We start from the raw sequence: 10,294 nt of genomic DNA, 5'->3' as shown, positions 1-10,294 counted from the left end.
CTCCTGGGACCCCTCAGGCTTTCTTCTCCCAGAGCTGTAGGACAGGTAAGGTTTAGGTTTCTGAATGTTTGGTGCATGTTTGCGTGTATGTATAAATGTGTGAATTTGTTGTGAGTGTTGTCAATGGTGTATGTGCACCCGTTATGAGTCGCATGAGTGTGATAGAGAGATTTTATATGTGTGCATGTGTGTCCCGCCCATCCTTCCAAAATTTTCGACACCACTGGAGAGAGAGGGAGGGAGAAGCTTGAGAGAAAGCGATCAGAGGGGGAGAAAAGAGAGAGAATAGAAGGATAGAGGGAGAATGGATGGTTAAAAGGAGCAAGCTAGTTCGAGGAGACAAAGGGAGCAGAGCTAGTTTGAGCATTTTTGCCAGGGCTGCTTTTGGTTCCCCACTCTGGCCCTGTTTAATGCGCGAGCACATTAAAGAAAGACACACTCGAAAGCCAACCAGAGCAGCTAGAGATTTCCTCAGTTCAAAGCAAGAATTCAAGTTTAGGTGAAAGGATATACCCAAACAGCAATAGCTGATCCAAGACAGGATTGACTAAGTCGCAGCTGAACGAAGCTGGTAGAAGAAAACCAATAGTGGAAAATGGCAGACCCATAGTGCATTCTTTTTTTAATTATTAGCAATCAGTGACGGACAGTAGTTCGAACAGGAGGATGGGGCAGGTGGTCCGCACACACACATACACTCAACCATCTACATGCACACTCATCACAACCCCACTCAGTCACAAGTGTTCATCCATACATCCACTATTCACAAGCACACACACACATACACAGCACACACTCACAAATACGCGTGTATATTCATAAATGCACACATGCACTCTGAAAGACATTCAATGAGAGGAGGTGGCAGTCCGGTACTCGTCATATAGTGGTATGGAGTTAGTGAGAGTTGCTGACCCCACCCTGCTCTGTGACGATGTGTCACTGATGGACACTTGGCCCTTGGTACTTTGGGGTTTAAAACTGAAGGGCTTAGCTCCGGGGCTATGAATGACACTCCCCCTAGTCATGAGGGGGTGGTCCTGCAAGTGCTTTGCTGGGCTAAGGAGGTCATGTCAACAGGGTTGTGAGATTTTAGGCCCGGCAAAGTTGAGCTCAGGCATCCAAGCGCCTGCGCATTTAATGCATGTATAGCGCCCAGCTGCTTGACCTCAATATAAAGAGTGTCTGTCAGGCTGAGCCTGATAGACACTTCATATCTACCAAAAAGTGTGTGAGCTGGGCCCTCTGCCTTTAAGGACGGGCCCCTGCAGTAAGCAATAGGTCTGTGGTTGTAATAACCAGTCGTGAAAACAGGAGAACCAGGTAAGTGACCAAAATAACACAGAAAGTAGCACTGGAAGGAACCCTTGGCCAGCAATAAACAGGCAAACTGAGCCTACAGATTCATTCAAGGCTATATTTATCTAATTGACTATGATGCAAGTTATCACTTAAAAGCTAAGGGACCGTCCTTCACTGCATTGTTATTAGCTGGAGAGCTCATGCTTAAACCAACATGACTTTGGTTTTACGTGTGATATTCAGACAAATGCATTTCCCCCCCCCCCCAAAACAGGTTGAGAACTTTTTAGTAGTGCAGAGTAAATATCCCAAAGGAAGCTAAATGTAGGGGTCATGGAGTGATGATTGGAGAGGGAACAGACTGCGTTCGTGGTCACTCGAGGGCCTGAGCTGGCTACGGCGGACTTGGTTGTATGCCGCTGCCGCCGTCCCGGCTTGGAGCGCTGCTAGAGTACTGCTGCAGGGCCACTGGAGCTCGTCTCAAGAGAGGCCGCTATACTATCGCCCCATGCCCACCCTCTATCGCTGGTTGGCAATGGAGGCTGAGGAGTGAGAGGGCTGTGAGAAACGACTGCGAATCCGGCCCTTCGGCCCTTGTGGTGCCCAACTAGAAAGTGTGGGGGGGGGGGGGGTGAGTTCCCTGGCTTTGGAGACCAGGCTCGGTGTACCAATGGAGACTGGTGTGGCCAACTTCCGCCTAGAACTCTGATACCCATAAACTGTTGTTGCTTTCACAGAGTGCCATGCTAGGCAATACTTGGGGGCCCTGCAGATCCTTCCAGGCTGACCTAAGAATGGTGTGGTAAAAGAAGATACATTACCCAACTGTATTGTTGAGTAATCCATTATTGTAGCTTGGTTCCAGAATAAGAGAGAAGGAAAAGATACATGATACAAGCACAGACCCACCAGGAACAGGCTCCTAGCAGCTCAGATTGAGATGACCAACTGACACTCTAAACACAGATAGGCACTCAGGCATTCTACGATGTCATGGTACATTCCAACAGAGCAGTACAGTGGGGAATAATAGAGAAGTAGTTTACCACACACAGCAAATTGGAGGAACCGGTGCTCAGGAGGGACACACTGGGCCCACATCTCCTGGCGCCTCTAGCAGCGCAAGGGACTTGAAGAAAGCAGGATTTGAGTGCGTGGCGCTGGGGCTGAATGTAGTCTGAAGGGGTGCTGGGCATGAGACTGCAAGGGGAGCCCTGCAAGGACATGGTGATACAGCTTCAGACTGACATTTACTGAAGGGTGGTAGCTGGTTGCCGTGATTTTTGGGAACCCTGGAGGGAAGGCGGGCTCAGCGGCTGGAATATTTTGGAAAGTGGCAACCTTGCCGGGAGCGTGAATTCGTGTGGGATGGCTGGCACCCTACAATAGGCCCTTGGACTCTCAGGGGACCTTCTCCCACAGCACATCTTACTTTTCTGTGCATTAAGCTTCAGTGTGGAGGTACTTTTTGATAATGTTGAAAGACAAAGAGCCACATACGTCCCTAGAAACAAGGATAGATCAATATGTTTCCAGCCTTGGAGGAGCCTCCAATCGAGAGCCAATGGATGGACCATTGGGGGCACAGATGTTAGCGGCAATGGAAAAATCTAGCCAAATACTGGAAGCCAAATTTGACGCTGTTTCTATTGATGTAAATCTCCTCCTTGCAGATCTCTTTAAGGTCAGTGACAGGGCGAACTAAATGGAGGAAACATTGCGAGGGATGAAATTAGAGGTGACTGATCTGCAAAAAAGGATACGATCATTATCATTCGTTGTCCACCAATTTGACAATTGCATTGAGAACGCTGAAGGCGGAGCATGCCACACTAATCTGCAATTATTGGCCTTTTTAGAGGGTGTGAAGGGTAAGCACCCTGAACAATTCCTAGAAACCTGTATAAAGATCTCTGAACATCAGATTGCTTTGTCATCATGTTTTGCTGTGGACAGAGCTCACAGAGCACTGATTCCCCTCTTCCCCCACCTCCAGGATCCCCTCCTTGGGCAATGATCACCAAAATTCTGAATTACAGAGACAGGGATTCAATCCTATATAGAGTGAGAGAACTTTCAGAAATCCACAGCGAGAAGTGGATTTCTTGCTTTTTACTTTAACACCTTGTTACCCCTCTCTGGCTATGACAATTTGGCAGCAGTAATTAATTATGTTATTTAGAATGTTTTTGAAAATTTAAATATTCATTTGTTTTTTAATTTCAGTGGCCCCCGAAGAAGGGACATTTGTCCCGAAATGGATCAGGCTCATTTCTAATGTCTTGGTGTTGAACATCAAATATAAATGTACAAATATGATGTATTTTTGAAAAAAACTATTTTGATTGTTTGATCTTGTGTCATCAAGTATATTTAAGTATTTACTGTGACAATAACAAACTTAAGTTGTATATTTGGTTTCCATTTCTTTGTGTACTTTGTTATCATTTTTGGATGATAAAGTTGAAACCATGTCAAGAATGATTATCACACAGACATTTTCACAGTAGTGCACACGGGTTTTCAGGGGAGAGTTCTCTTGATTTTTTTCCTATTCATTACTAATGTGGGTTTGGCAGTCTACATACACTGTGTAGCACACTTATAACAATTTCAGTCAGAGTAAGTTGACGCAATACATATTGAGTAAGCATTGGATTCTAATCCTGAAGAAGGTGTGCACCGTCTTCCTCCTTTTCTATGACGAGTATATGTGCCAGCTCACCGGCACTTTCTTCAGCTGGAGCATGAGGAGAAGACCCGACTTGGTCACAGGTCACAATCGATACGCATGACAGATCTCAGCTCCGGTTGATTTCAAGTACCTAACAGGGCTTTCCCTTGGTAAGAGTGTGTTTCTCATGTTTTGTGTTTTTAGGGCTAGATAGGGAAGCTGAAGCTAGTATTCTTCTCTTTTGACCTTGTTTTTGTCTGTGAGGTCAGTGGGAAGCATATCAATGCTCCTGCATATTAATCATATGTAGTATAGTTTAGGTTAGTGGGTACCAAGTATCGGACAGATTGAGAGGTGGCTTTCTTTTCTGCCGCTGCCCCTTGCAACTGTTGGTTAGAAGGTAAAATATATTGGGTACACACTATTCAGTTCCCCACTTGGAGACGGGAGAGGAGGGCATTTGCTTTGAGTTTGAATCACACATCAGGTAACAAGATGCCATATAAACTATTATCATGGAACGTCAGAGGCGTGGGCACGTTTAAAAAAAGACGTAGGGTGCTCTCCTTTTTGAAGAGATACAGAGTGGCGATAGCCTGTTTGCCAGAGACCCATCTCTTTGACAAAGAAGCCACAAAGCTGTTAAGGAAATGGAGAGATCAATCTCTGGGAGTGTAGGGGGAAGGATAAGGGGTAAGGCTGCCCCCCACTCAAACTACTATAAATCAACGAAAGCCTTACCTAATCCACAAGACATCAATATACACGACCAGTAAAAGGGGTCTGATATATCATTACCAATATATATCCCCTGAATGTGTGAAATAACACTATTCCCCAGGTCAAGATGTATAAGTTTGTAAACAAAACATATAAACACAGGTCATCACTCAATAACACCAAAAAAGTGTGTAGAAAACAGAGAGAGTGCCTCATGGTCTAAACACCCGAGGGGGTTCCCGGCTAACAATAACCGGTATACCCACTTCTCATCATTGGTCACTCTCTCTGTGTGAAGACAGACAAGTACACAAAGAAACAATTAAATGCGCACAAATGAGAATAGTAACATATAAACAAACAGTGGACAGTTACAAACACTATTGTGAAAATGTGTATCAATCCACCTATAACCCCAAACAAGAAAAGGATAGGTTTTGCCGGCAAACTATCTTTTATTCCAGTGCTGCAAAGCCTCCCAATTAAAAATGGTTAAATGTATACCATCATTGTGTTTTAAGAGCCGACATGTTAGTTGCTCCATTTTCAGCAACTTCATCAGAGCAAAGAAGGGGTTCTCTATTCTCAATCTTCACTCACTATTATTAGAAAAGGAGACCTGTGTAAATGTAAAAACCATAGCGCATCGATGATTACATTACAACCCTTCAAACGAAGGTGTTTCAAGACACATAAAACCACACATTGAGAAAATTCCGGACTATTATTTACCTTATGATTGCCCAGTCCTCACGTACCAGCAATCATGAAGCGGACCCCGTGTCAGGTGATCACGTGTCCACCAGGGGTTCGAAATTCTTCGAGCCTCCTAAATAAAATCAACATGTCAAACAATTACTACCCGTCATTAATGTGCTTGCATACATTCCCTTCTGCAGAGTGATGACAGGACCTACATTTGTGCCGGCCTTCCGGTATCAAGAAAATATATCCCTTTAATATAGCACGGTGCGGCACTCACTGTGCTCAAGAAGCACACACAAACTTTGTGTACCCCGGACGGCGGTCAGAAAAAGCGTGACTGTAACTTGGATAAAATATTATGTGTGTTCACATACCGGACATCATCAAAAACAGGCCACAATTCGCACAGAGATGTCAGCACTTGACAAGGTACAGCCCGTATATCACACACCGCGCTGTTGCACTCATACACACGCAATGCCCTCTGTGCCCACAATCAATCTGTCTTACTAAAGCCGAATACCTCCGGTGCTTCCGACAATCCTCGGTGGGAGCTTGCACGAAGGATTCGGAAATAGTCGGGGGGTTGGCTCCACCCACCACGTTACGTGGCACGGCCATCTTAGAATGGGTTGGCAGCGAAAGCGGATCCAATGTACCGGGAGTCCCGAGGTGTGCGTGCAAGTACAGGGGACGAAGGCACTCCTCTCTTCACGCTGTCTAGCACGGCCATCTTAGAATGGAGTACACAACCACGGGCCGGTGTCATAAAAAATCTAAACCGGCACAATGCGAGGGGCAAATCATGTGATTGAAATTCAGAATTCAATTTCCAACAATATAATGTAAGTTTACCCCGAAAAAAGAAAGAAAGCGAACGGAAAAAAGGGGCAGAGGGGAGACCAAGCACATAAGCCACTAAGTCCCACTATTACAGTGGAGTGGTGTGGCTTACTGGTTAGAGGCGGCAGACCCGGAAGCAGAGAATGGTCTGGGACCAGGGTTCAATTCTCGACGTGGCAGGGTCGTGGACCAGGGTCAGTGGACTCGATAATTCTGCCCTCGGTGCCTACTCTAACCAGGGATCACACTCGGCAACTCTGGGCATTAGCTTGCCTCATCTCTACAACGGCCCCCCACATTCGCTGGGGATGCCTGGTTTCACCTTGGAGATACCCAGTAGGGACCATCTCACAGGGATAGCCAGGACGGGTCACCCAGCGGTCTACAGCGCCACGACGCCTCAGGGCAGCAGTGCGCTTTACAAGACACATACATTACAGGTGTGTGTAAGTGTATGTGCAATAATTTAAAGGCCATAATAGGTATTACAGGCCAGGGCGGGCAGAGGGTGGCAGATGTAAGTGAGCGAGCGATGGTACCGTACAGCTGAAAGTGCGCCCCACTTAGGCCCTGGTGCATTGCATAGAATTTTAGGTTTTTGTGTCAGTGGTGGTGCCATATGTCAGATTGATCCAAGCATGGGGCCACCCCCATGCAAGATAATAAATGTACCTATCTGGTTCACCTCCTACTGACTTTGTTCCATTCAATATTTTCATTCAGCCCCTCTCGATCTGCCTTTTCTGAGAAAATCCATTTAGCCTCTTTTCTAGCCAAAATATTGTCCAAATTGTGTGTGTCGCCTACCACTTTCTCTAGGACTGTCCATTTCAGGTCTCTCTGATCATGTCCCTGGTCTGTGAAGTGTTGCACCAAATGGTTGGTAAGTTTCTTTGCCCTGATTGTGCTCAGGTGTTCTTGTATGCGGATCTTCACTTTGCGAGAGGTGAGCCCAATATAGTGTAGTCCACAACTACACATCAATCTGTAGATCACGTGATGTGTTACAATTGCTGAACCGGTTAAGGAACCAAATTCTGCCATCATGCAATATTATACTTTTTGTCGCTGACGTGAGACCACATACAGAGCAACAACCACATGGGTAGTGTCCCGTGGGAATGGTACTGGTCTGGACAGAGCAGGGGTGTCGGGTATGGACTAGCTTGTCACGTAGATTAGATGCCCTTTTAAAAGCAAATCGCAGAGCCGGCATTTTGTCAGTGGCCGTGTTCAAAATAGACCAGTTTCTTTTGATGATTTGTCTTATTCTGGTCGAGAGTGGGTCAAACGTGGTGACCACTGGGAGGCAGGTTTGCTTTTCTTTCACATTCCTTTCTAAAAGGGCTTCCAGCGGTGTATTCAGTGCCCTCTTCCGTGCATGTTTAATCACCTTCACTGGATAGTCTCTTTGTTTAAGTTTAGTGACAAGTTCTTCTGATTGCTCCAAGAAGGCCTCAGTAGTCGAGCAATTTCGTAGATATCGCAAAAATTGTCCCACCGGGAGATTATCCCGGAGTGCCCTAGGATGAAAGGAGTGGTAGTGGAGGAGGGAAGTCCTGTCAGTCTCCTTGTGGTGCACACTGGTCACCAATTTATGGGCCACTGCCACAATGTCCACATCCAGATAGACAGCTGATACACTGCTGACAGTCCAAGTAAAGCGCAGGCTGGTGTCAACTTGATTCAGCCACTGTAAAAACATATTGAGCCGGTCCTCTGTACCTGTCCAGATACAGAGGACATCATCAATATAACGCCTCCAAAAGGATATATTCCCCATGTATGGATTGGAAAGATGGTGGACCACATATTCCTCAAACTGGCCTACATATATGCAGGCCAGACTAGGAGCAAATGTGGTGTCATATGGATACTTCATTACATATATTGCGTTAAGTTAGCATGAGTGTATTACATGTTTAAACAGCCGGTTTTGCCTTCGGCTTTAGTTTTGCACACGACACATACTTGTTGTTGTAGCTTTCACCCTAGAAGCGGTGAGGTGGTTTATTTGAGAATAATATGTTATTTCTATGCTATCAGCTTTGCCTGGTACACTTGGTACAACTGTCTGCACACTGAGAGCTGCACACTCTAAGATTAACCTAACACAAGGTTGCTGGGAGGCCTGATCCTCGCACCACATTAGACATAACACAAATAATGTTGATGCCAACATTTTGGGCTCTACGCGGGTTTAAGATAGAGTTACACGGAATGAACGTAGACACTTGGTGCTGCGCATGAAGAGAGCTGGTAGCTGCTGATGTGAACTGCTCCTACTGACATTGAGAGGTATGGGGCCGCCCTGCTAAAGCCCGAATGAGACCTTCATATATATATAAAATAATATGCTAGATAGGGTGCGCGAAATATAGGTGCTATAGATTTCTATAGAATTTGCATTATAACATGCTAGCACCTTTTGCTTACTATGGATTAGTGACTATGCTGCTGACTCTGATTTTTATAATCTGTATTTTGGTATTATACAAGATACTGCGTTTGAGAACTTTGCATTGAATAATAAATATTTCAAACTTGCACTTGTGTTCTTTGGCTCTCAGTTTTGGTTTGAAATGATTATATAACGAAAGAGTGTTCATGTGTTCCACGACTCCTGAGGTATTCTAAAGATCATGTTCTGGTTTGTCTAAGACATGGCTCATTCCATAATGACCCATGAGACACTGTAGCTAGCTAGGTAAGGAGATTATGACACTGAGATGAGTTTTTGGATCATCCTAACTCACTGAGGTTCTAGATCTCTATGCACAGTTCTGTGGGAGAACGGAAACCCTGCTACATGGCGCCCAACGGATTGGTTGGCCGTATTTCATGACACTCGAGTAGTATATCATTCAAACCTTAACACCTTCATTCCCGTTTCCGGTAAACGGTGGTGTCGGAAAAACCTACCTATTTTTGAAATAGGTCTTTTCAAGCTTGAATTCTACTTTAAACGGTTTCTTTGAATTACTACCCAGTTGTGCTACAAAGTGTTCTTTGTCTTTTTTTTAACTTCCGGTGCTAACATGGCCGTGGACATAGCGCAGCATAGCCGCGTCGCGGTTCGCGACCACTTGCGGGCATATAATGTCCCTGCGGAAGGTTTGGCTGTGGTTCTAGTGGTGAGTGCGGAACATGCGTACCCATACGAATTGTTTTATTCCTGGGTGACGTTTCTGGAAGTAAACGCTAATTCGGGCATCTACCACTCATACACTGCCTCGGCTGTTCCGGCGGCTTATGCTCCGTCCGGAGCAATGGAAGTACCTATAGATGTTTGGCAGCACGGAGTTTGGTTTGGTGGCGCCCTACCTCATTCTTTAACGGCTCCGAGGTTAGGTCCGTTGTCCATTGCGGGCACGGCCTGGCCTGCCTTGGGTGGATTTACTCCACATCCTAATCGCGCCACTTGTAATGTGGGTGATCTGCGGCGACTGCATGATGTCGCGGTTGACGTGATTAGAGCGCTTGTTCATTACATTGGTCGTAATATACATGGCGCAGCTCCCGCAGGTGCGCAGCTTCGAGCGGAACAGGCTGGTATGAAAATCAGTCCTGTCTTGGTGAATTCCGTAATGGGCAGAAAGCCAGAAAATAAGGATGATTTTCCTTACTGGCTTGCCGAGAAATTCGACCAGCTGGAGGCTGTGTTTCCTAATACGACTCCGGGTGAAAAACACCGGATTCTTACGCTTAGTTTACCGAAGGATTTAGCCCCTGAACTTGCTGACTGTGAAACATGGGGTAAGACTTTTGCAGCGGTTTACTCGAGGTGCTTTGGCACACCGACAGTGTCGAACCTGTCTGCGATCCTCAAACGTGTTCAGGATGATCACGGACCTGAGTCGGCGGTTGAGTTGGGTATGCGCCTGAACGGTTCATTTGAGACAGTTTGCGGTATTATCCTTGCCAATGTAAAAGGGGATGCTGTGAACTTTCAGGTGGCCAATGGTCTGGCGTTAATTCCCGATGCCGAGAAACCCCGTCAGCTGGCAAGAATTATTGTGGCGGCTTATAAAACGGTTGGCCGCAATT

Source organism: Lissotriton vulgaris, chromosome 4_1 (assembly GCF_964263255.1).
Source record: "Lissotriton vulgaris chromosome 4_1, aLisVul1.2, whole genome shotgun sequence".
Classification (NCBI taxonomy): domain Eukaryota; kingdom Metazoa; phylum Chordata; class Amphibia; order Caudata; family Salamandridae; genus Lissotriton; species Lissotriton vulgaris.
Note: the sequence above shows the minus strand (reverse complement) of the source record.